This window comes from Thunnus thynnus, chromosome 9 (genome assembly GCF_963924715.1).
Source record: "Thunnus thynnus chromosome 9, fThuThy2.1, whole genome shotgun sequence".
In the NCBI taxonomy this organism is placed as follows: Eukaryota; Metazoa; Chordata; class Actinopteri; order Scombriformes; family Scombridae; genus Thunnus; species Thunnus thynnus.
In genome coordinates, this window is record NC_089525.1 from 23,845,368 (window position 1) to 23,871,228 (window position 25,861).

Genomic DNA, 25,861 nt, shown 5'->3' on the forward strand with positions numbered 1-25,861 from the left:
TTCAATCATTTAGTATTCCAGTATTAGTAGTAGTATAATATTCCTATAATAGCACCATAGGCACAGATTTGGCAAAAATGGAATATAATATGCATAAATATGTTTTAATTCGTGTATAATCACCTGAAAATAAGCACTTTATAACTACGGAGGGAGCGGGTCCTCTTTCACTGAGCCCACCATGTTGCGCCACCATGTTCCAGTAGCCCAGAACGGACAAACCAAACACTGACTCTAGCGAGGGCCTTGCGCGTTTTTCGCGAGCTTCGCGGCCACCGTAGGATTTCCTCCATGCTTGGAAGGGAATGGAGGGGGGAGGGGTATTCATCTGGTTGCAATCTTCAACCTCACCGCTAGATGCCACTAAATCCTACACACTGGCCAACTGTCGGTTACTAGGGCGCCTCAAGATGGTGTATTTAAATTGATGATGGCCTGCTCACTTTTCTTCTCACAGTTTAGTTAATCAAGCTCACCTGCCAATTGTCCGACCATTTTGCTTCTGGACAATTTTATAAAGGAAATAATCGTGTTTTTGTCGCGCTCATCACTACTCCTCTCGACGGCCGTTAGCTAGTTTCACTAACTGGCCTCAAACTGCGCACTTTCAACCGGAAGTGGAGTTTACCTGTCCTGTCTTGCCGCTGGCAGTTCGTGATAATACCGACTCATCACTATCAGCCAGATACATCTCAGATGACCATAGCTTCACTTCACACAGGTAATAAAACTTTGCTGCCTGTGTTAACATCAGTGTCTCCACTTGCTCTGTTTACTAGCTAGTTGAGTGTCTGTTTGTCAACATGGCTGCCATGCTGACGTTGTTGGCTGTTAATAGTTTTGACACAAACCTGCTGCTGGTCCATATTTTGGTTGTTGGCTGTTAATTCCTGCTCATCTGCTGCTGATATCAAGCTGTGTTCATTATTTGCTTTTGTTTGAACTATGAATTGATGTCTTGTGGTGGCTGCGTGAACTAATTTTGTCTTGGTTGTTGTTTGCCAGGTGTGTAATTATGCTTATATGCTGTTGATTTACATTGTGCTGAAATATGAATACTCATGCCTGAGTGGTATTTTATGGCTTTGTGTTTGCTGCTTATATTCTCTGGAGCTGCTGCATTGCCCTTGGAGCTTTCCTTTGGCTTTATTAATGTAAACTCAGGTCTCTAGTAGATTGTACTGTCACACTGTACACTGTAAAAACTTAAATTCTTGTTATTTTCAAGGTGTCCAACTATATGTAGGTACAAAACAAGTCAGTCTCTTGCTTCAACAAAAACATAAAAACTTAAGCTACATGTGACTCATGACAAAGTGTGAAAGTTCTGTTAACTTGGGTTCTTCAGTTGTGGAAACATTTCAGGTATTATAAAATGCACATATTGACTGATTGTCCAACTGAGCGTTCACTTAACTCATTAAATTTGCTTAGAAAATTCACTTATTTGCACACTTCCCAGCCAGCACGCATTATATATTGGGTATATATTTATTACTTTGGGAAAAGTTATGGTGATTATTATGTAACATTTTCAAAAAAAAATTACAAAGATGATGAAGATAAGTGTCCTCTTCAACCACACACCATTTCATTGTAGCATATTTCTGACTCATGTTTAGGTGTGGCTGTCAGCAGCAGTAGATCACAAGCTGAAGCATCAACTGAAGATGCTTTAGTGGTGAAAAATAAATGCATCTAACAACTCTTGACAATTGACTGCAGTTTTCTTGAGTGAAAACTTGAGTGAATCCAAACAAATAAAGGCTTTTTTGGTTTTTTTTTTTTTACATGTATGAAGAGTTTTGTATGATTTAATACCTAACAGGGGAGCACAGTTTGCTTCATTTTATTTGTGGTTTCGTACACATTTACCATATTGTGAAACATATTCTTATTGATCATAATATTTATTTAAGCCATACAACCCAGCCCTAGTTAACTGGGAAGTTAACACACATAGGATAAGTAGTCGCATTCATCTATGTTCATATGCATCATATCCATCTAAACATTAGAAAAATGTTTTCTACAAAAGTTGAATAGGTTAATGTGACAGCTTTCTTTACTATTCTTCATATTATAATTATGTTTAAACATCTAACCTTAACATTTCATTTAAAAAAAAAAATGCTGCCTGTGAATTTTTCAAATGTGTTCATAGTTTACAGCCATCTGCTGCATAGCTGACATGTCTTTGCCTGCTGCTGCATATCAGGTGGATTTCTGTGTTTGAATAAGTGATTGACTGAAGTTAAATTTTCTGTCGTTTGAATGTTGAATTTCTAACATTGCCAGTGAACAACACATCAATGAATCTATTCATCCATCCATCCATCCATCCTTATATTCTTGAATATTATTTCTTCTAACGAAGCCATTATTGGTGAAATCACTCAGGTATGTGTGGAAGCACAGTTGCCAAGTAATGTGCTGACAACAGACTGGTGTTGACCTGTATTGCTCGCTGTCTTTGCTGTAACCTCTGCACTCTATTGCAATTGCAGCAATTTGTTTTGGAGTCCTGAGTAAGCTCACTTTGTAGAAACTGCCAAGGTGGGAGGTTCAGTTCACAGTGATGTGGGGAACTCTGGAGACGTGTTTAAAGTTGGACATGCAGGGAGAACAACATGGAACCTTGAAGTGGCAGAAGTAATTTTTTATAAAAAAAAGGCCACCCAGTTACTGTTTGCATAACAGCAGTGATAAAGCTTGTAGCTAGCAGCGTCAACACAAAAAATATGTTCCGATGTCGTGCTTTGACTCAGACTCCACTTCCCTGGGAGCTCGCTGTCAGTTTCAAAAGCTCCAGCTTGTATGAAACAAAAAGCTGTTTCAGTGCATAAAAGCGGCGTTGCAGTCTGTGCAAAGATGAATTATGGCCTTGGATTGTCAAACATATGTCAGTATGGCATTTTGATTGAAAACTGAAAAGGAGTTTGTGAACAGCTGAAGGTGAAGCTCCTGTAAATGGTTTATTTCTCGACGTGTGTTGTCATTTGATGTGATATGCAGGCTGTAGGTGGCTTCAAATTTTGGAGATAAATGAAAATCTCACAGCCAGTATCTTAAAAATTAGTGCGATGATAATCTGGTTGCAAGATAGAGGAATATTCTGTACGGTTTGGATGATGTATAAAAACCCGCACAGGTTGAGTTCTTCCTCAAGCATCCGTTATGCCTGTTTCAAAGAGCCGTACTGTACACCTTGAGAGGACAGGGCAGGAAGAGCGAGTTAAATTGGCCAAATCTTTGAGCAAATAGGGTGGCCACACAGGGCAGCTGTTAGGAGTCCAGTGAGGCCACTTATAAAGGCCAGCTGTCATACAGAGGTGTGCTGAGAAGAGAGAGAGAAAATCAATGGCCATAATTGCTCAATAACAGTCCAACCATGGAGGTGTGGGGAGCGGGGGCACGGGTCACAGCAGACACAGTGACATGCATTTGCTCACAGTGTGCAGTTTGCATTTTTTTTTTTTATTTTTCTACATTGCAAGTCAACTACGACACAACCAGCTGCAGCAGCTATACTGAAAACCAGCTGAAAAAATCTGCTTTCCTTTTGCATTAAGTTAAAAGTTACTTTTACTTTGTTTCCACAGCTTGTGTTAATTTTTCACAGCCGTCTGTGCCACCAGTCACCCTGATTTACTTAGGAGCCAGAAAAACTGGTATCCTAGCAACAGAAGCAGATATCCGTACTTTGTTTGTTCTGTCACACAATGTGTATGTGTGTTACGTATATGGTGTGTGTGTGTGTGCGCTCAGTGCATGCATGAGGGTGTGCATACATGAGAGTGTTTGCATGTGTGTAAGCTTCTCTATAGAAACTAGCAGTTAAAATGCAAACCGACACCTCACTACTGCCTGTAATGGCTCTGGATTTATCGGCATCTGTGTGAAAGCTGTTTACATAGTGCCCTCCACTGTTACCAATCGCCATGATAATGCTGTCAGACAAGGCTTAGTGAGCCCATTCCTCTGTCTCACCTCACTTGGTAATGTTTACACACCAACTTTAAAGCGGGCCCCACAGTACTGCACGCCCATTCTGATCCAATCCTACAACAAACCTGACCTCAGTGAGGTCACTGGTGGAAGGATGCCGGCTGACCCTTTTTTTTTTTTATAGAGAATTTCAACATTCCCACTGTGGATGATTTAAATCCATAGAATAAAATTTCCAAATCTAATTTCCAACAACTGGATCTAATAAAGTGTAAAAGAATGGATGGAAGGCATCCAGCAGTCCCTGTGAGAGGTGCGGTTTGCTTTGCATTGGATCTAATTGAATTACTGATCTATTCCTTGGACCCTCTTAAGATTTCAAAGCGCTGTCATGTTTTACATAAGCTTGCTTTACTCATGATATATTGTGTTAATAGGAGAGTTTATAAATAGCTATAGCTTTGATGCTTTTTGGACAAGATTTTGAAGAAAGACATTTGAAAAGAAACCTCATAAGACCTATAAGAAACCTTGTCGTGGTTACTGTGTTTAACACAGGCACGAATGACCCAATACAAGATACAGAATGTTTCAGATGACAGTAATATGCAAGCTTCAGGCATAGAATGATTTTGCAGAACTATGAACAACAAAGCATCTGTAAAAAGTATCTGTAGACTAAGCATATAAATTCATTCAGCTAGTAGTCATGGGTTATCCTAACCACAGAAACAGTTCATTGGAAAACTGTAAGAAGTGTGACCAGAATCAAGCATCCACAGAACTCACCACAAAAATAACATTTGTTGTTTTGTTAAAAGTCCCCTTCCAGTAATAAATGTGTTTTTCTGTTACTTCTTTCTGTTTGAGTTTGACTGTGCAGAATGATGTATGTGCAGAGTTTGACACTAGAAGGCTGTTTTTATATTCATCTACTGAAAGTGGAAGGTTTCTCTGTGCTCACTGAAAATTTGAGTTTAACGCACATACCTACGAGCATGATTTGTGACATCACAACTAGTTTGGAACCAGTCGTGGTCCAGTATACAATTCAAAACTTGAAGTCTCCAGTTCACATATGCTGGAAATGGACTCATTTCAGTGAAGTACTGTAGGAGACAGCTTGTGTCCAGCAGTTAAACTTTTGAAATGAACTGTATTTGCATATTCATAGAGTCTGGATTTTTAATGCGGTAGACAGAGAAGATGCCTTTTTTCAGGATTTTTAATATGGTAACTGAACTTTTTTGTAGAAAAACATGTCAGACACAATTTATTATTCCAAGCAGAGGATTTTTATGTTCTTAACAGGAGTCTGGAGGGGATCTTAAGAGTCACAATTCCCATATAAAAAGAAGTTGTTTTAGGTATCTTGTCTGTCAGGAACAAAGGCAGCGATGTTGTTAAAGAGCCACAAATCCTGATAGAGACGATGCTGGTTTGGTTGGTTGGATGGGTCAAAAAATTTCACAGGAGATTGTCGAAACATTGGTTTCTCTTAACCATGACAATGAAGGTTCTCCTAACCTTAACCATGTTGTTATTTTAACCCAAAATGTTGTTTTTGTGCCTAAACATAACCAAACCTTAATTGTCACATCAAAAAGTGCTTTTTATGTTTTTTTTAACTGTGATTAGTAACGGTTTTGGAGGACACTGACAGTCCTGCTGATCGAGGTGGCAGATCAGGAAATGCTTTTATGTATTGTTCTGGAGTGTATTTATGAACAGGGTACTGATTTGAGGCAGAGGTGTAAAAATAGAAACCTTCTGTTTTGTAAATAGCAACCATGGGTCCCCAAATCCTGAAGGACAGCTGTGCAGCTATGATTCCAACCTCCAGATTTATCTGCAGTGACCAATGACTTTTGGTGAGAAACCAGCACAACACAAGTCACACTCAGATATGTAGATGAAAGTCTCCCCAGTTCTCAAACTGAGCAGTATTCCTCTTTTTAAAGATGATTTTCAGATAAAGATGTTAGCACAGCTGGAAAACAGCCAGCAGGCATCTCTATTCACATGGACCAATCATCTCTTTCTATTTTCAGTGCCACCCTACTCCAACTCCCTGTCCCCAGCACCAAGTTTGTCCTTATAATTGAAACAGTGTGAAAAAATGTGATTTCTGATAAGGGTAATCTTCACAGTGATTAAGCTCCTATAATCTCACAGATAGAGAGGATCACATGTTTGATGCCTGAGATAACGGGCTGGTTGCAGGAGCCCATGTTTTTTTTTTTTTTTTGTGCTTCCCTGAAAAACTTGCACATACACACACACACACACACATACAAACATTCATGGTTATCACACTTAAAATGTAGCAGGGCATACCTAGTAGGATTGCTAACATCTGTTCTTGTTAAATTGCAAAGAAGTTTTATTGATCTGGTGCTGGGGCCACATTCCTTGGCAATTTACTGCTGCGAGAGGAAAAAGCAGAGGGTGTGGGCTTTTAAAGAGGATCACTAGTTCAGGTAGTTAATGCCCATGGTCTCTTTTTTCCCCCCCTTAAATCTACCAGGAGGGGTATGCGAAGGGAATTCAAATGAAAACGGACTCCTCTGCCTCCTCTATAGTCCAGTCAGCAAGGTCTGGGAGCTTTGTGTGATTTAAGGAGGATTGTGCAAGGGCCAAATTGGCTGCAGATGGGTAGGGAGCCTGTAGCTTCATAACCTCACAGCTTATATGTACGGATTATCTGAGGTAAGAGCGCCATAAATTACACATGGGAGCTTTCTTATACTCTGACCTGGCAACCCCAACCTGGCTGGTGTAATGGGATAGCTTGGGGAGCTAGTGGTTTCAATTAAGGAATGCTGGCCCGGTGATATCATTCTTCTACCACAGGGCTCATGCCTGACTCCTAAACAGGACCAATGCATATGAAATAGCTCCTTCATTCTAGTTAAGCGTCTGGTTGATGAGGATTTGGCTTCTCATTCCTGTATTGATTTTGTGTCCCTAACATCCTTCAGGGGATGAGATTGGCAAAAAAAGTGCTTGGAGCAGCATTTCACCTCCTGCCTCTTCACTCATGTGTACATTATTTGCATAAAAACTTGCATAATGTATAAAAATCAATCAAATTTTAAAGGCTATAGCTGAAAATTCTCCTTTTTTTGTTAAAGGAAATGTAATCTACGTTGATATTGCAGTTATTGTACATATCTTTCAAAATAGTATCCCATCATTTTGTAAACAGCTGAAATAAAAACGATGTTCAGGCTTCTGGCTTGTGGTTGGCTGTTTCCGGTTGCAGTAGTTGAGTGACATTTGAGGGCTGGTGTTGTTAGCAGACGTGCTATCAACTGTTTTGATGTCCTACTGACTAGAGCACATCCTGGTCCTGTATGGACGTCTGCTCCTTTATATTACATTCACCTGTTTGGAGGACCCACCGGCCGTTAAGAGTATATTCCACTCATTAAGTAGAAGCTAACAAGTGGAAACCTGATTCCCACTAGTCGTTATTTTTCGTTCATGTTATTTCAATGCTTGTTGAACATTATAGAAAGCCCAAGGCAGCTAGCATTAGCTATCTCTCTTTCCTGGATACAGATGTGGTGACAAATGACCAGACTGTCAAAACTCACAGTAACGGGTAGCATTGTACCTTCAGCACTCCACATGTTACCCTTTGATTCCAATTATGACATTGAGTACTACAGAAAGTGCTCACATCTCAGATGGGACAAAGGCTAATAACGTTTCCACCCAGTCGGTTAACTGTATATGTGTCAGTTGGAATTGAAGTGATATTTCTATTTCTGCACCGATTAAATTACAGCACCAACATTATCAGTCGGAACCAAAGGTTCACACTCCCTTTTGAACACTGCAGAAAAAATTAATTAAATTTAAATTCCCTCTTTTTGATTAGGCTACAATCTTGACCAAGTTGTACTGATTTCAAAAATAATGGCAAAAATTAATTTTAATATCAGTTCTACTTAAAAAAACAAAATGCTTTACTTGAGTATAAGATAAATGTTCATGGTATTGGTGAATCCTGTTACTTATAGTCCCACCCAAGATAAAGACTAATGTGGAGCAACATGGGCCTCATTTTGATGAACACCGAATCTTATCAGGGAGTGGAGGAGGCGGGCAAGGCAGCCTACGTTCCTAGTGTGAACTGGACGCTTGCAATAAATCATAGGAGCCTCTCACCTAGTTTAGGGTTCAAGCATGCCAGGAAACAGTTGTTTCCTTAAATTCTCCTCCGATCGAATGCAGAGAGAACAAGCTTTCACCCGCTGCCAGCAGCCACACTTCAGAACACAGCAGTTTTATTGCAAAGATTTAGTCAAAAAGAAAATATTTGCAGGAACGTGATGAAAAGGTTACTGTCAGAGGTTGACAAGCAGGCGAGAGAAAATAGTAGATTTCAAAGCTCTGATCAAACTTTTCACAGGTTATTGCAGTTTTTATAGCGATGTTTGCTGAATTGAATTTTCTCAAGGTTGATTCAAAGCAACTTGTTTACCTCTTTAGACAACATTTTTTCAAGTACTTGGATAACTTTAATTCACATCTCTGCTGAAAAGCATGTGATGAATTGGCAGAAATGCCTTACTTATTCACTAAATGTCTGCAAACACAATTCAGATGGAAGGAAAAAAAAAGGATTCAATTGGTTATGAGACACGACACAAACAGAAAAGAGTATTACGAAAGAAAATACAGAGGGGTACTGTATAATCTCAAGTGTAAATGTTTCCTGTAAGATCAAGGAGTCAGGTTGAAATCATATCATTTACAGAAATTGCTACCACTGCCAAGATGTGATCGCTCTGAGCAAACATGTCAGATCAAACACTCATGGTCAGAGATGTGAAGTCTTAATGCAGCAGAATAACAACTCAGAGCATCATCTCCTCCTCACACAGCCAAGGTCACCTGTCTCATTATGAAAGGAAACCTCCAACATTCATTCAGCGTGACATTGTGTTTATGTTAGCCAGTTTCTGTTTAGGCGTGAAGGCGTTCTTTGTTTCATTTTGCCATAACTAATCAGAGCGAGGTATTCATCCCGTCTGCATCATTTTCAGATGACAGGGAAGCTGTGACAGTGTTGCTAGTTGCAATTAGTCCAGTTGTTTTTATGATGATTAAAGAAATATGCAGATTTAAGAGTTACTGTTTTCTCGACACAACCTGTGCAGATATGTCGGTCTCAGCTATGCTTGTTGCCATTTTTACAATAATTTTCTGTCTCTATTTTTCATGGATTAAGCTCTGCAGGTAGCTATGTCGGAAGATGATGTTCCCATTTGTAATCCTGCCTAAGAAAGTTCTGACTGGTTGGCTCAGCAGTCAATGAGCACAAAAGACCTATTTGGATCTCTGAAAATATCGGAGATGTGAAGCAGAACCAGGCTAGACTTACAGGGTATTATGTGTTTAGCTTAGAACAAGGGCTGGAAGGGGCAAAAAGTTTGCCTTCCTCCAATAGCACCAATCAAGTCCTGGCTTCAGAAACCTGAATATGCTGATTGAGTATTTGTATAGGAACCGGAATAATGTGGCATGTAAACGCTTTTCTGATCACTGCCTACCATGTGAACATGTGTGTCCTCAATTCAAGTTATGTAGTAATTAGTCAAATTAAATGAAATGAAAGTGAATCGAAGGCTCATGATGTGTAAGATAAACTGTATTGTTGCTCACATCTTCATTTACTGGTGATTAGGGCAGCTATTATCAATTAATCTTCTGAATATTTTCTCGATAAATCGATTAACCCTTTTGTCTGCAAAATTTAAGACAATGAGAAAAATGTCCATTATAATTTATTAGAGTCCAAGGTGATGTCTTGTTTTGTTCAATCAGCGGTCCAAAATTCAAAAAATTCAATTTACTTTCATACATGACACAGAAAAGCTTCAAATCCTCTGATTTGAGAAGCTGCAACCAGCAAATATTTGGCATTTCTACATAAAAAAAATACAAAAGCAAACATTTGATTATTAAAATAGTTGCAGTTTAATGTTCTGTTAATCAACTAGGGATGAAACGGTTACCTGTTTCACGATAAACCTTGGTAAGACTCCTGATGGTTAGTATTACTTTCAAATTTTAATTATCATTAAAACCATGTTTGATTACTGACTCGAGCTTAATACTGTCCAGCATCAACCAAAGTTAGCAACAGTCTCCCAGACGCAGACACACAGGCACAGCATGCAAAGTGGGTTTGTTTTGCTTCAGTGAAAACATGGCGGAAGGCATTTTTCAGACTTCTAAGAGGAATAATTGACTAATTCAAGGCCAATTCATGCTTTCCGCGTTCTGCATCCATGGACAGTTGTGGTCTTGTGGACCCACATGCAGTTCCATTCATACTTTTTCTGGAAGTCTGCAGACACAAATGTGTTCCAGATGTGCTCACTAGTAATCAGGGCTGCAATGTGATAACTTTCCAGTTGTGAAATCCACTCTGGGTATTACAAACCACTGTTTTGTGTTTTTCTGATCAGCCTTTAAATGCAATGATCTGTTACTCCAACCGTACTTACTGGATTGGCACAACATGCCCACACCAGCACAGCCACGTATTCTTTTACAAAGAGCTGTTTTCAGTCTGAATGCAGCTGAGGAGTTCCTGTTTGTTGCTGAACAACAAGAAGAAGTCGAAGAAAGAAAAGCGATAGCTTAATGAGAACAGGAATACAGTACATACATACAATAGACGAGACAGACATTCCTGTTTGCTGCAGTGCAGAGTGCAGTTACCTCTCATGGCCACATGGTGCCATCTTTGATGTTAATGCACATTTGATATGGTTTCCATATGTTTACATGTGGTATTAGCTATGTTATTATTTTAATGTTTATACAAACAAAAATGCATAGTGCTGCTAATTTTATTTGTGGTTTTCAATATAAAACTTGTGTATGTATCGTACTTTTTAACCATTTTCAGCACATTTTAACAATACCGCGATAATACTGATAACTGTGATCATTTTGGTCACTATAATCATGATATGAAATTTTCATACTGTTTCGTCTCGATAATCAACTAATCGATTAATGAACTAATCGTTCCAGCTCTACCGTTGATCAGAAATAGAAGCCAAATCCATCAATGCAGCAGTGTCCAGGCAGACCGAGCCCAAAGTGGGTTCTTCCTCAACTGTTGAGTTTATTCAGCAAGGACACACCTGCATGGAAACAGTTGGGGACCTTGGATAATGTTGCCACTCCTCACTCTATGTAAACATATCCTGAGTGAGATTGAATGCAGGATGAAACTGAATACCTGGATACTCGTATGCTTTTAAAAATACATGTGAGGAAATAGTGATTGCTTATGTGTTTTACTGTAACAGTAATCACCAGCCAGCCCTCTTGGGATGTCTGTCTCTGCATGGCTCATAGCTGAGACATTGTGATGCAATACCGCATAAAATGCGTTCATGGTATTTGTGGTTGTGACATTTGACTGCTGGGACAACAACCTACGACAGTATGTGATGTCTCATTAATGACAAACAAGGGTGTCATGTAACTTTAGGTTTGATTTATGTCACATTCTTTTCCCTGGAGAATGAGTGCTGTGAACTCCAGTGTTAGTGATTACTGCACTGCAGAGGAATGTACTGACATGCCCTCAACCTCTACATGTCCACAGTCTGTAAATGAAAAGAAAACAAAGCTGCGAAAGTCTGTCTCCTCGCAGACCAGTGGTGGTAATGGTTACGTTCTTTTTTCACTGATGTATAAAAAAGCTTAAAGCTGTAGTGCGGGACTTTTGTCTCCCCTTCTGGCAGTGAGAGTAATTACAAAAACACTGTTGACACATGCTTCTGTCATAGGCTACTCCGTTGCTACTCTTTTGGCTGCAAAACGGTGGATAAATTGTTTTTAGTGTCACACAACTCCCATGAAATGACTCATTTCACTATCAGAATTTAATCCATTCGGTCTGATAACATTTGGAAAGTCTAGAAGAGCCGCACGATAAAATTATTTTATCCCTATTCAAGTTAGCAGAGAGCTAACCAGAAGTTAGCACATGTCCTGCCGATAGAGCATGTGCAGTATGCAGTCATCCGGCCAGCGTGGGAATGTCAAACCCGACACCAGATCAAAATCTCTGGTATGTTGTGAAATACAGAGAGATTTACCTGGCGCTGATCAGCTTAATCAGCATTGTGTGAACTCGTTTGGCAAGGGATTGAATTTAACGGATGTTCATTTCTATGTAAAAGTTTGGCTCTGCAGGTTTAAATCACAGTTGACCTTTATGTCTGGCTGAAGAAACTGCTTAATCCCTCGCAGTGAGTACACATAAATTGTTGCTGGTGGGATTCCAATCAAGACCAAAATTTTGATTAGCACAACCTACAGTAAACAGGATAAATGGTGATTTCAGATTTTAACAGTCTGAACAAGCAGCTGCCAAAATAACCTGTGGTAATCGTGTTTATTTTAACAAAACAACTACCCGTGGGCTGTGACATTGCATGTGATTTGTTTCAGTAAAAGTGATTGAGCTTTAGAAATAGAAGGTCAGTTTGTGTTGGGTGATCATTTAAATCTATGGAAACCAAACACGCTCTACAAAACTAAATGACATGCCAGCCAATTGCAATCAATGTCGAGAAAGTAATCAGTGCTTGATTAGATGTAATGCTCCCCATATTGATTCCCCTCTGCACCAGGAGGCCGCATCAAGTGCTCTGAATGAGAAGTGTTCGATTACCCGGTGAGGTTAAACACAGACTGTTACCACAGAGTGAATTGCCTTGGACAACAAGAATGACAGGCAGGATTGAGATAACTGCCTGTGATCCTGTGGCTGAATCAACGTTTACCCTCTTCTGCCAACACCTCGCTGATGTATCTGTCGGAAACACTGTCAGGTTTTTTTTTTTTTTCTTATTTTATTTTCCGTGTCAAAATTGATTATTTTCTCTCAAGTGCCTTGCAGACAACTTTTTCTCATTGAAATCTCCCTTGCACTCTCTGATTTGACAGAACACTGTAGTCTGGCCAAGAAAAAAATAAATATTGCTGTTAAATTGTAATGATTTGTATGATTTACAGACAATATTTTGCTGCAACTCAGGGATTTATTTTTTATCTTTTGTATTTTCAGGAAACTTGCTGTCATACTGGCAGGTGTGAGGAAAAATTCAGTTCAACATGACAGCTTGAGGCTAACAGCCTCTCACATGATAATATTTATCACACTGTTGATCCCATGGTTCACAAGCAAGTTTCTTTCACTTCTTTGAAAGTTAACAAGTTGCTTATTTCAGTCTTAAAATCACATCTTTATTAACAAGTGACAGAATCTGTGAATGCAGGGTGAGACCATTTCACTCTTTTTATCCAATGAGAATTGGAAAAATTGAGTTAAAATGACAGAATATTGTCACTTTGGGAGAAATCTGACATCAAATTTCACCCAATTGCCAGTTTAATTTGATTTAACATAAATACATGTAATGACTTGTTCAGAAATATAAATATTTTGTGGTGTAAAATCACTTAATTATTGCTCAGATGCAATAATGCAGCAGCTTTATGACATTACAACAAACCATAGCAAGAGCAACTTTAGGCTGAAGATGAACATGACAGTGTAACCTCATAGAATATGTTGCCACTGTATGTGACCATTGGCGGCCTTAGCTATGTTTCATCCATTTCAATAGAAACAGGCGCCGTCCTCCCAAAGGGTCCCCGATTGACATGCAAGAATTTAATAATTTAGGAGCTTTTTTCTTAAATATATATTGTGGCGAGCTGTGGTTACTCCATTCAAAGATGACACACTGGACACCGCTTCAAAGCTGACAGCCAGCTTTAATTGCTGTTAGAACCAGTTAGTAATTCAACGTTCATTATGCTGCTTCAGGTCCGGGTCCCTGTCCAGTAGAGTGCTGGTGGTCGCTCTCATGCACTGCAGTCAGCGAGTTATTCTGCTTTCACATCACTGAAAACGGGTTTGTTCCATCCTCCACACGGCTTCATACCCCAACGGTAACGTTTCAGAAGCAGAGCGTTCTTACTGCGGTCAAGCCAGCTGCTACTACAGTAATTACGGTAGCCTCAAGGCAAAGCCGAATTTGTTAATTACTGCAGTAGCGGCGCAACGGAACTGCCCAATTTTGTTGACTTGCTCAGATTTTGCTGATTTGGTCATTTCCCCTGATTTTTGTACTTCTACTATGGTTAGTTAGGCTACATAGTTAAATGGTTTCTTTATTTGTCTGTTTTAATTTTGTTTATTGTAGATATACAATCGTGACTCTGCACACTGTGATTTATTTTAAAAATTGACCGGATGCTCTATACTGTTTCTGTGTCCGACATCCTGCCCAGCTTGATCAAGCTATTTAGGTCTTGAAACAGGCCCCCAGATGCTTAAGGCCGTCACTACATGTGACAGTGACCCAATTTGATTTTTGTTTGCTGTGTGTGTGTGTTACATAAATCTGATGTGCAAGGAATCTGATCTTCTCTCATTTCGGCTATAGATGAATTCAACTGTGTTTAACACTGTAATATATATAAATGCTTTTTCCAAGAAAACTGTCCAGAAGATCCTGTAGCACCAGTTATGTGTTGTAATGTAGTCATCACATGCTAATCAAGGTTACAATCTAACATCAATCAAAATCCTTTGAAAATCAAACTTTTCAAAGGAATTTAGTTCAGTTTTAACAGATGACAAGATTTCTTTTTTGGGCTGTGCTGTTATCAGTTGCTCCAAATTCAAATATGGAAAAAATGGAAAGTAAAAACCACAAGCCTCTGCTCCATAAAACTGATTTTACGTACTAAAGACCGACTGATCTGCCTTCATGGGGCCGATGGTGAGCCTGATGCACTTACTGGATACTAGTTACATTTCATGGCCAAAATTGCACTCTTACAGTTTTATTACAATTACTACAATGCAATAATTCGTATAGTTTGATTTAAAGCATAAGCTAGCAAGTAATTCCTGTTGGGTTTAATTAGCTAGCAGCTCCCCACAGCACTATCACATCCCAACTGTTGAGGTTGGACTTAAGTAGTACATTTATGTCATTTTTTCCTCAAAGCCTGTGTCAGAACCAATTTCCTACTTGTGTGTTAAGACTGAATAACTTCCAGATTCACACGGACTGCCTTCATCTGCTGGAGACAGGGACTGCCAGCGATGATTAACCCAAACAAATTTGCTTTCACCGTCAGTGTAAATGTGCTCAGTTTATTTCTCCTGCTCACACACGTCAAGTCATTTTCTCTGATGTATAGTCATAAATATCAAAGACATTTAAAATAATGGTAATGATGGGCAGCAGCTTGATCTGAAGACACATGACCAGAATCCCTCAACACCACACTGTATTATTTTTACTTCCTTAATGTCAGCACCAGTTGACCAAGACCGGAGCAGTGTTGGACCAACTTGGTCCGATCAGTCGTCAAACCAAAATCATATTTATAATCGGCGCAACAATCATAATGTGACCCCTCCTTTATGGCAATTTCTCCATTAAAGGTGAACAAGAATTGACATATCATTATTGACGAATGTTTGAAACAACAATGAACTGAAACATCAGTTGCTTCTGTGAAAGACTTTCATATATCAAGTCTTGGGTTGCTGTTTATATCAAGATAGAGACATATTCACAATGGAGTTGTGAATATTTTTGGAGATGAATATGAACACCCAGACAAATTGAAATTAAATAACCTCTTACTGAACACAGTGGCCTGCTGTATAAAGCCAGAGATAGTTACGTACATCAAGGTCACTTTGCAACAAGGGTACATATTTAAATAAGTAATGTAAGTGGATAAATTGACTCTAGATAAATGTTCCTTCAGCTTAAGGGTAATGCCTTAGAGTGTATTATGTCTTAGAGCGTATCAGAGTGTATAGACATGACAGATAGCAGGTAAACCTGAGAGCAACTCTACACTTCTAAGCCGATTCTGTAAAAACACCTGATCTTGCAGTCCTCAGGACCTTGTTCAGACCTCATCAGCCCAGACACACACAGAGCATGACAACTGCTCCTCTTCAAACAGCCCATATGTCCCCTATAAGGTTAGGCCAGTCACCTCGTCTGTGAGATTAGAGCAGGCTGCAGAAGTAGAATTGGTTTGGGGAAAAACCTGTTTTTCTCAGTTTGGGGGTTGAGGCCTTGCGGTTTAAAAAAAAAACCCTGTGATGGTGTCTTTGAGGGGTGTCCACTAGCAGATCGCAGCATCCAGTAGGGTGCCATTTGGTTTTTTTTTTCCTATCTTTGCCCTGCACCGGTGGGTGGTGGTGCAGATCTCGTTTTCTCCCTCTGTTTTCTCCTCTGGGGAATCTTTAACTGGCTGGGGTTTGATATGGCAGAGCACCAGCCCAATAATAACAGCTCAGACAGAGGGGAGTGTGCAAGCCTTCACACAAGCATCCAGGGATTTGGGAAAAGTTGTCTCAAAGGAGGGTGGAAGGGTGGGGGTTGGACGCCTGGTGACTATCGTTTCATAGACAGATGATATATGTGGAATAGAATCAAAAGGGAGGATTTTGGCCGAGCGGTGGTTTTCACAGTGGTGTGCGGCTGAGTGGCTCAGTGTCTCAGCCGGTCTTTTCAGCCTGTGTTTTTGTCATCTTTTTTTTTTTATCTCTTCTTCAAACTCTTAGTCTTTGTGATCTCTTCCTCAATCCACTCTTTTTCCTCTGAGTTATTCTTCCTTTATTCTCGCTCCCGTCTTTCTGTGAGAGGCAGCAGTGCGGGGCTTTCAGTTTGGATCCTCCTGCTGAGGGCTTGTCTACGGGCATCAAATAAGCTTTACTCAATTCTGCTGATGGCTCACTCTGAACTGTCAACAGTTGCTTTTCTTCACATGTGCCCCTCCACAGTCAGTAATTACTCTTATTGTCACCCTTGCTATTATCATTATTATCATCATCACTATCACCATTATCTTCAATCATCCTCCCTATTTTTACAATTCAATCTGTCTTTCTTCCATAATACTTGGCAAATCTGAACACAGTCATTTCTACAGTATTACATACTGATTCTGTCCTTAACTGCACAAGGAAAAACAGGATGGAGAAATGCATGCCCACTCAACGCTGCAGCACCACTCGTGAGCAAAACAACAACAAAATAGCCGGTTATGTGCAAATTGCAGTTGTAGCATGTCCGGGCAAACTGCTCCAAGTTCAACATGTGTTGCACCTGTGGAATCTGTTGACAGCGTTCAAACCAGCAATCATGATGATAAGAGGTGAAATGATTTGGCATGGTGTGAAATGGCATGCCCGCAGGGTGCGTAGTGCTGCACTCTGTGGGCAATGGGCAAGAAATAACAAATTAGCAAACTATTGTTGCCTTAGGTGTTTTAGTGCTCATTTACCACACAACTTTATCTGCCGTCATTGCCCAGGCTTGAGGAGGGAACTGCAAGACATTAGTTTCTAATTTAAGACCGAGCCTCATCCAAAGCTGAAATGGTGCATAATTGCACAGTGGGGAGTGTTATATGCCAGAGAGAGAGAAGCAGAGGGCTGATCTGAGACATTCTTCTATCAGAGCTTCCCAGCAGAGATCCACACAGTGATTCTCCTCTGTTAATCACTGAGTTATAACTCAGGAGAGATTTAATATTTATTTTAGAGACTGTCTTCTGAAGAAAAACAACAATAGGTTGTAATTTCAGTCGCCCAAAAACAAGTTATAGTTACATTTGCATGACAGATGCCATCTAGGAGGAGGAGGGGTGAATGGAGGAATAAAAACCATAACTACCATTGTCCCCTAACCTTAACAATGGTGGTTTAACCCAAACCATGATCTTTCTCTAAACCTAATCAAGTCGCACTGTTGTACAAGCTCAGTAGCTGGTGGGATCCATACCATATTTAGGACTTCCTGTCTGTCTTGAATTGAAAGTTAAAGGTACCCTGTGGAGTTTTTGACCACTAGTGATGCTTTGCAGTATTGTTTTTAGGAGTGGGTCCCCGTTCTGTTTGTATGGTGGCCGTACACAATTAAAAATGTTGAATAAATGGACTCTGCAAAGGTTCATGAAGAAGGCCAAACCCTCAACATTAAGGTCACACACACTGTGTTTCACTGAGAAACACTGAATGTTAACATAACTTTCGTTTACAAGAAAACTATACAGGGCGCCTTTAAGCATGAAAGCACAATCCCAACTCAAGGTTTACTTATTAGCTTTTCCAGAGCTTTCAACTATATCACATAGTCTTTACGAGCAGACAGAGAGACACTGAAATGTATATATTTAAAAAATGTTATTTATATATTATTATTGTCTATAACTATTATTATTTACAACTATAATAATACGGTTAAGTTTATTATTATGAATTAGGGATGTCAATTGTTAACCGCCGAGAATATTTTTGACCAGTTATGCATGTCGGTCTATAGGTTAATTTGCATACTAGGGTACTGAACTCATTACTTTAATGTTATTCATGTTAGATCTATTGGTACCAAATTTCGGTACCTTGCAGTACTGACAGTGAGCGCAGCCTGAAATAAGTTTTATAAACACAATGTTTACTGAAACACGGAGGCTCCGGCACTGACAGGAACACCAACCCGCAGATACAAAGAGATCTGACGGATCCATTTTACCAACCTGCACAGCGGCTAGCAGCTAATTAGCATGGCTAGCATCGGCACGGATAGTCACATAGCTGAAGTACTGTTAGCGTAGCATACTAATCCTACAGTCTATCTGTAATAACCATCACCCTGTTGGTGTTCCGAATGATTGAGACCGATATGCTGCCAATGAGTGTGGTAGAGGGCGAGGGATTCGGTACCTCAAGCCCGAGTACGGTACGCCATTGAGAGCTACTGTGACTAAACGCTTGGAAAACATTTTGAGGTGAAGAAGGATGAGCTAAAAGTCAAGCTAACCATGGCAGACAAGCTAGCTCTGACCACAGACTGCTGGAGCTCTCACCAAATAAAGCTACATCACAACTTTTCTTAAAAATGAACTGGTTAGTTACTGGTTAATGGGTGTCGGCCTACTGAAAGCAAAATTAACTGAAACTGACATCCCTATCATAAATATTTGATTATTTTATGTGATTTTTAATACATTTACCATTTGTAGATATACATCTTAATATCTGATATACATCAGATATACTGTATATTTAAACCATATCCCCTAGAAACAAGCATAGGTCCTTAATAGCTTTAGAAGAAAAAAATAAGTGGACACTAGGATAAGTGACCTGAAAACTGGATGCATTTTCCAAAAGCAACTATGATTGTGATCTCAGACAAAGAGCACAATTTCCATATTGTTTTCACTGTACAAACTGTATATCCACCTGCCTACAGAAATTATCATAACAATTTGTATATGCGTCTGAACAAGATGAGAAGCATAAGTACCCTGAGCGAGCTACCTCTGTGCTCAGCGCATCATCTATTGTTCAACAAAGACATCTGAAATCACAAAACGCCCAGTGAGAGGCGGTTAAAAAAAAAAAAAAAAGAAAAGCTGAAGAGCAACCAGGTAACTACAGAGCAATGCTGTGTTCTCTGCAGACATAGCCGTTCCCTCACTAGGAAGATAAAGGGATGATAGATCATTTGATATGGCAGTGTTTTAGATAGATGTGGTTACGTGGCTACACAAACAGGAGGGAGTCATTTTCTCCACAGCGGGAGGCTCCAGCTGCAGAGAGACCAGCAGTAACCATGTGAATAATACCGGTATGCCCTCGTGTCTTCATTAGATGATATATTTCTGAGCTGGACCGTCATTACCGTTTACATCAGAGCGTGTCACGGATGAATGGTGAGGCCTTTAAATCAGACCGTTTATGAATATTGCAGAGGTGTGATGATATGTCTGTTTATTGTGGCTGTTGATATAAAACAGCTCCTTTTATGCACAGGAGGGCACGCTGTGTTTTTACGAGCAGCGCCGCTCGTCTCTGTGATTAAGGATATGTTAGACTATAAACTTTTACAGCACAGGAATAATTGCCGGCTGTTTTTAGGAATATGATTTCTCTCCAAAGGGATCTAAAGAGTAAACTGGACCCGGAGAATAAACCAGCGAGATGAAAAATGTTATGGCTCAAAGCTTCGTGATTGTTTGCGGCAAAATCCAGATATAAATCATAGAGCATGTGAAAAGTTGGTAAATGTGAAATGTAAAGAATTTGTGGCGTGCTGTTTATTTTACAGGATATCAAAGACCACCTATTAATTATATTATTTTCACCATAAATGCTGACCTGAAAAGACTGTTTTGTACTTCTTAATCCTCCTCATTTGACTGTACGGTGCAGTGCTGTCGAAGGAAAGGCCCTGTCAGGATTGTCCTTTGTGGCATCCCAAAAGGAGACGCACAGTATATCAGAAAAAATTCATGCAATTCATTCAGTCTTGTCTACAAAACCCCAAGGTTCATGCTGGTGAATGTTTTCCCATCTTTTGTTGCTATAATGAAGGAAAATATTCGTCTTAAATGATTTTAGATCGCTCAAGAGTTACAGCTTTTTCTGATCGCTAAGATGAAAGGAAACTAGTCCTCACAAATTGCATGTAATCCTCAAAATCCCCGGCACTCTGTATCATTTGGCAACTCTTGCATGTACGCTCGTTATTCAGTTTCAGTGTTTACAAAATGTTCCTCTTTTTGCTTCATGTTTAGACTGTGTCTCTGTGAATGAACAATGACAAATGTTTTTCACCAGCCTCAACAGTGAAACACAGAAACAGTCAAATTGACTCACAACTAAATATTTGATCTTTAATCTTCGGATTCTTTTAAACACAGATTTCCTCTTTTAACTGTAAATATTTAACAGCAACAAAAAAACCCAGAATGAAAAAAACCTCCTGCCGTGGTGATACTGTGGAAAAAAACAAAACATTCCCAAAGATGAATTCAAGATGTTTCAATACAGAAATATGAGCTGTGTTGATTATCTGAACTTTTCTTTTGATTTAATGATTACAGTTAATAATGGAATTTACAAAACAGTCAAACAGCAGCTGGTGTGTGTGATCAATATCTGAAAAATCCAACATGGTAAACAGATGTGGACACATTTCAACACATTTATGCACCACAAATCTAACACCACATTTAAACTGCAGGCAACATTATTAACATTAGGGACGCACAATAATATCGGCATGCCATCGGTATCGGCTGATAAAGGCTTTAAAATGAACATTTCTGCCAAAATGACAAGACAATTCGTCGCCTTCTCATCCGCTGCCTGGCTGTGCTTTCCCTCCGCAGACTGTTTCACCTGGACAGTCCCGGTGCTTCCTCTGCAGACTCTCCATGTGGATCCAACCGGAGCACCGAGCCCCGGTTTTTGTTATTCAGGTTAAAGTGGGAAGAAGCAGCAGGTCTGTCAGGGCAGCTGAATGAAGTGGAGCCTCTGGAGGAAGCACCGGAGTGAAACAGTCCGCAGAGGAGCTACTGCGTTGGGCTGCACAGATATGAATCACCTCAGCTGTACCACTCTGTTCGAAAAACTTCTTCTTCTTCTTCTATTTGGTTTATAACAGTGGTTGGCAACCAGCGTATTAAGTCCATTAATCCTGTCTGTTTAATAAACTCGAAGAAAACTCTACTGCTCCACCCACTCAGCAGGTTCATTAAAGTTTTAATGCTGAGCTCCTGAACACCAATCTTCCTAAATTCTTCCTTCATATATTGTCTATCTTGATCATACTTAGTAAAATCTATGATTTGTGTGCGTAATAGTCTCCCCAGCCAGGTGGAACAAACATACGTGCGTATAGCGGCATCGGCAATCAGCAAAAATGAGATGCAAAATATATCATATCATAGCATATCGGATGTTGGTAAAAAATCCAATATCTTGCATCCCTAATTAACATGTTACTGTAACTCACTGAGTCTCCAAGCAGCCATCCAATTTAAACAGTAGTTTAGACTATTGCAACATGGACAACTTGATGACGGCATACTTCCAACAAACTGTGTGGAAACATTGAGAAATGAACATCTCACAGCTGCTGTTTGGACAATGAGCTGCGTCTATCGTTGGTAGTGACGTTTAGCTGTGATCTAAGTGTATTGAAGGTCTTTCGAAAGGTTTAAGTTCAGACTTGCTAAAACTAGCTGTAAAAAATTATGTAATGTTATAAGAAGCACTGACAATACAGAATTTGACAGATGAAGAAAAAAAAGATGATGCCAGTTGACAACTTAAACACAGACTATTATGCTTTACAAATATAGCAATTAAAGCTCACTGCAATAAAAATCAGAGACCTTTTTTTAACAGACAGCTGGCTGAGGATGACAGTATAATCCAACTGATACCAGATTTTACTAGATACTAATATTGGTGAAAAAAAATCAATAATGATATATTATGATTTTAATTTTTCATATAAACATAAAATAAGCAAACATGTTGCTAAGGAAGAGTACTGAGCGCATGACACTTTATAGACTTTATTTATAAATAAACTTGTTTGTTGTCTCTGGTGGACAAACAATTTTTATTTGTCACTGTAAATGACCTAAAACCGTATTGTTAGCGTTTCTGTACTGCAATTATCAACTGACATATACACAGATATGATACATCTGCAATAAGCTAATATCAATTTATCTGTTTAGCTTTAGTTGATAGTTTATTCTTAAGCTTGGAAACATCAGTTTGACAAAACAACCTCAACCTCAGGGTTTGTTCCGGAGGCGTCCACCGTATCGCGTCATCATCAGCAGATGTATTTTGCTTAGCTGTCATGGAAACTTTGTTCAAGTTTTCCACGCTTCTCTTTACTTCTCAAACTTCTTGTCCATGTTGATTTATAAGTTGAGGGTAACAGCTCATTTTTGACTGCTGTCTTTTTGCTTCTTCCAAATTGTTTGCACAGTTTTGCGGAGAGTGTCCAGCAGCAGAGACCGCTCGTTATGCACAGGAAGTGCAAGGTGAAAAATTTAACAAATGTAAATCCAAACTGAAAAATATACAGTAGCCGCAATAATAAATCCATTTGAATTCCATTTGTATTTAAAACTTTAAATGGGAGAGTTGTGTTACAGACTAAACTGGAAAAAGATGTCACAGTAAAACGTGAAGAATATTGCTTGACACATGCTCATTTGTCTCTCTGTAGAGACGGCACTAAACAGGTTGCAGACAAGGTGCAGTACTTCCGCAGTGTATCGCCTGGGATGCTGCCATCTGTTTGCACATGCAAGCTTGTTTCTCTTTGTTAGAAGACAAACTGCTGTTACTGCTACTACTAAGTTATAATCAGTGTCTGTATACTTAAATAACTAAAAGTGAAAAAGTACCATTAAACGGAGACTTCTCATTTCACTGAACCTGCATTAAAACCAGCTGCATTGTCACCTGCTGCAGAAAGGACTCAAGTGTGTTTTCTTAAGATTACATTTTGCAGCCCCAACAGTGATTCAGTGTACAAAAATATGGATTTAATATGCTTTGATGTTGTGCTTAGCTGACCTCATTACATACACCTGGGATACCAAGTTTCATTTAAGCTCTATTATGTTTGTGAAAATATTCATTGAACTCATACACCAGTGACCAAACAGTCACTGGTGTATGAAACTCTAATTAAAAAATCAACAAATGTCATGCCATCAGTCTGCTCATGACACAAACAACCCTTAAGTCATTTTGTAGTTACCTCTTGTAAGGTTTGTGTGTTTTGTAGATGCATCACACACATAAACTTTGTGCATTTGCAGTGTATATTTTCTAATATTTACTCAACCAAACAGTGATTTTACAAGCTTTTCATCACTAAAAATCTGCAGTCTCTTGACATTTTTGGGAAACAAGGATTTAGTTTTAAAGTGGTCTTCCTCTGCCCAGTATGGGGTGATTCCTCTCTTTTACAATTCAAGAGTCTAATATCAGTATTGAAATACTGCAAAAAGGCAACTCCAATAATTACATGCACCCCACTTCTTATTCAACAGGCCAATTCTATAAAAAGCCAGTTATCATTTATAATTGCTGTCATGAAGTTAGAGCAAAATGCTCCTCCATTCATCACTGGTTTGGACTTCTGAATTTGGTTTGTCATGTTACCATTTGTCTGGAATTATTGAAACCCCAACGCTGACTTTGCTTTTGGCTGAAGTACAGACTTCTTTGGCTCAAAAGTCACTGACTTCCAAACGAAAACAAACACAGTCGGGATGCAGCTTTGTCTTTCAAAAGAAGAAGGTCAAATTATAGCTCAAGGGGAAACTTGGAAGTGTAAGATTATGTTATCGGTTTATAATCTTTTCTACCTCTCTGCTATCTTTATATCAAGGACAACAGTGGAAATAATGTACTCCTTGACATTTTTGAGGCTCTGTCTGATAAAATGTCCTTTTCAGTGTGTCAGATAAACTAAAGTTAAAGTAACATTGTTCCTAATATTTTGCCTTCTTCATGTGTGTTAATGGAGTGGACAAAATATTAGGAACACCATTCAATATAATGCACTCTAGTACACCACCACCCACTACGACCTCAATAATTAACATAAAGTAGAATTATCACTTTTCTGACAATGTCAGCAAGAACTGAAACTGTACAAGCTTTGTAAATGTAGAATTTATGGTAGAGCTGTTGTATTTGATTGCATTAGATTACACAGGTCAAAAACATTAATTATAGTACAGCATGACAGCAGTAATTAAATGTCTTCATAATATCAAAGTATGCAAAAAAGCATAAACAACAGCAAATATTTGAGACCACAAATGGTCTTGATGACCAACCATAATCAGGCCAGAAATATGTTCTGGCACATTTACATGTAAAACAAACACAATATCTTCACATCACCTCCTCTGTGATCTTTTTATAGTAAACAGGTCAACTAAACAACACCTGCTGTAATTACTGAGCTTGTAGCAAACCGGCAAGTGTGGTACATGACTGCGTCTACTGTTAATGAAAGGCCACAGAATGAGAGAAGGTGGACATGAAGTGAGGGGGAAAAAGGGAATTAGTTTTAAAGTAAAGGAAACATCTATAATCAGCACTGCTCCACACTCACTAATGATTCGAAGAAAGATCACACAAACTAGAAAAGGCCCTTTTTTTATCAGACATCTCTAGAAAAGACACTCTGTTATCAGATATTTCAAAGATTCCTGAGATTCTTCTGGTTGAAGCAGATATCTCGGTGTGATTATTCATCATAATTCAAAGGTCTTTATTTGATCTTTAGGGAAATGCCAGAACGCAACACCTTTTTAAAAGGCGCCTTCATATTCAAGTCTGTATGCCATTAACTGATTCTCAGGGAAGAAAAAAGGCTATTAAAGCTGCAGTAGATACTGACACTTCTGTCCTGTGCATCCTGCAGTATTGATGAGGTGGATGTCAAGTATTTTAATCATTGAAAGATTTTCCATCTGTGACCATACATGACATGACATGAATTTGGGTGAATCTACAGGTCTTGAAAAAGTTGAACCGGATCCTTCCTGGTTCACCTTTGACCTGCTTTACTTGCAATGTGACCACAATGCAGTGGATAATTTTTCACTGAGATTTTATACACAAAATGATTAATTGATTTATCATTTACATAACTGGCAGATTAATCAGTAATCAAAATAATTTTTAGTTGCAGCCCTAGTAGGAGGAAAGACTGTTGCAGTAACAAACACTGTGTGTGCTGTTTTGGATTTTACGTTGGTTGTATTGAGTTCAGTGTTATTTTCCTGCACTCCACTGGAATAAGTCGTTATTAGTTACTGTGTGCTAGGTCTAAGATAATCATACCATACATACACAAGTTCATAGAACAACAAAAAAATATTCCTCAACAATTTTGATCAGTTGATGATTATTAAAGCAGAAATACCAAACACTTTGAAAACATCACCTTAGGCTCTGGGACATTGTGATGGG

General features: G+C 39.1%; 1 long non-coding RNA gene across 1 annotated transcript in view; it reads left to right on the forward strand.

Moving 5' to 3' along the window:
- The first annotated feature begins 304 nt into the window (after positions 1-304).
- LOC137189743 (uncharacterized) overlaps positions 305-25,861 on the forward strand; it is a 118,128-nt gene continuing 92,571 nt past the window's right edge. The window contains exon 1 of the long non-coding RNA XR_010929728.1: positions 305-721. This is a non-coding gene — a long non-coding RNA (uncharacterized lncRNA). The remainder of the gene's footprint in view (positions 722-25,861) is intronic.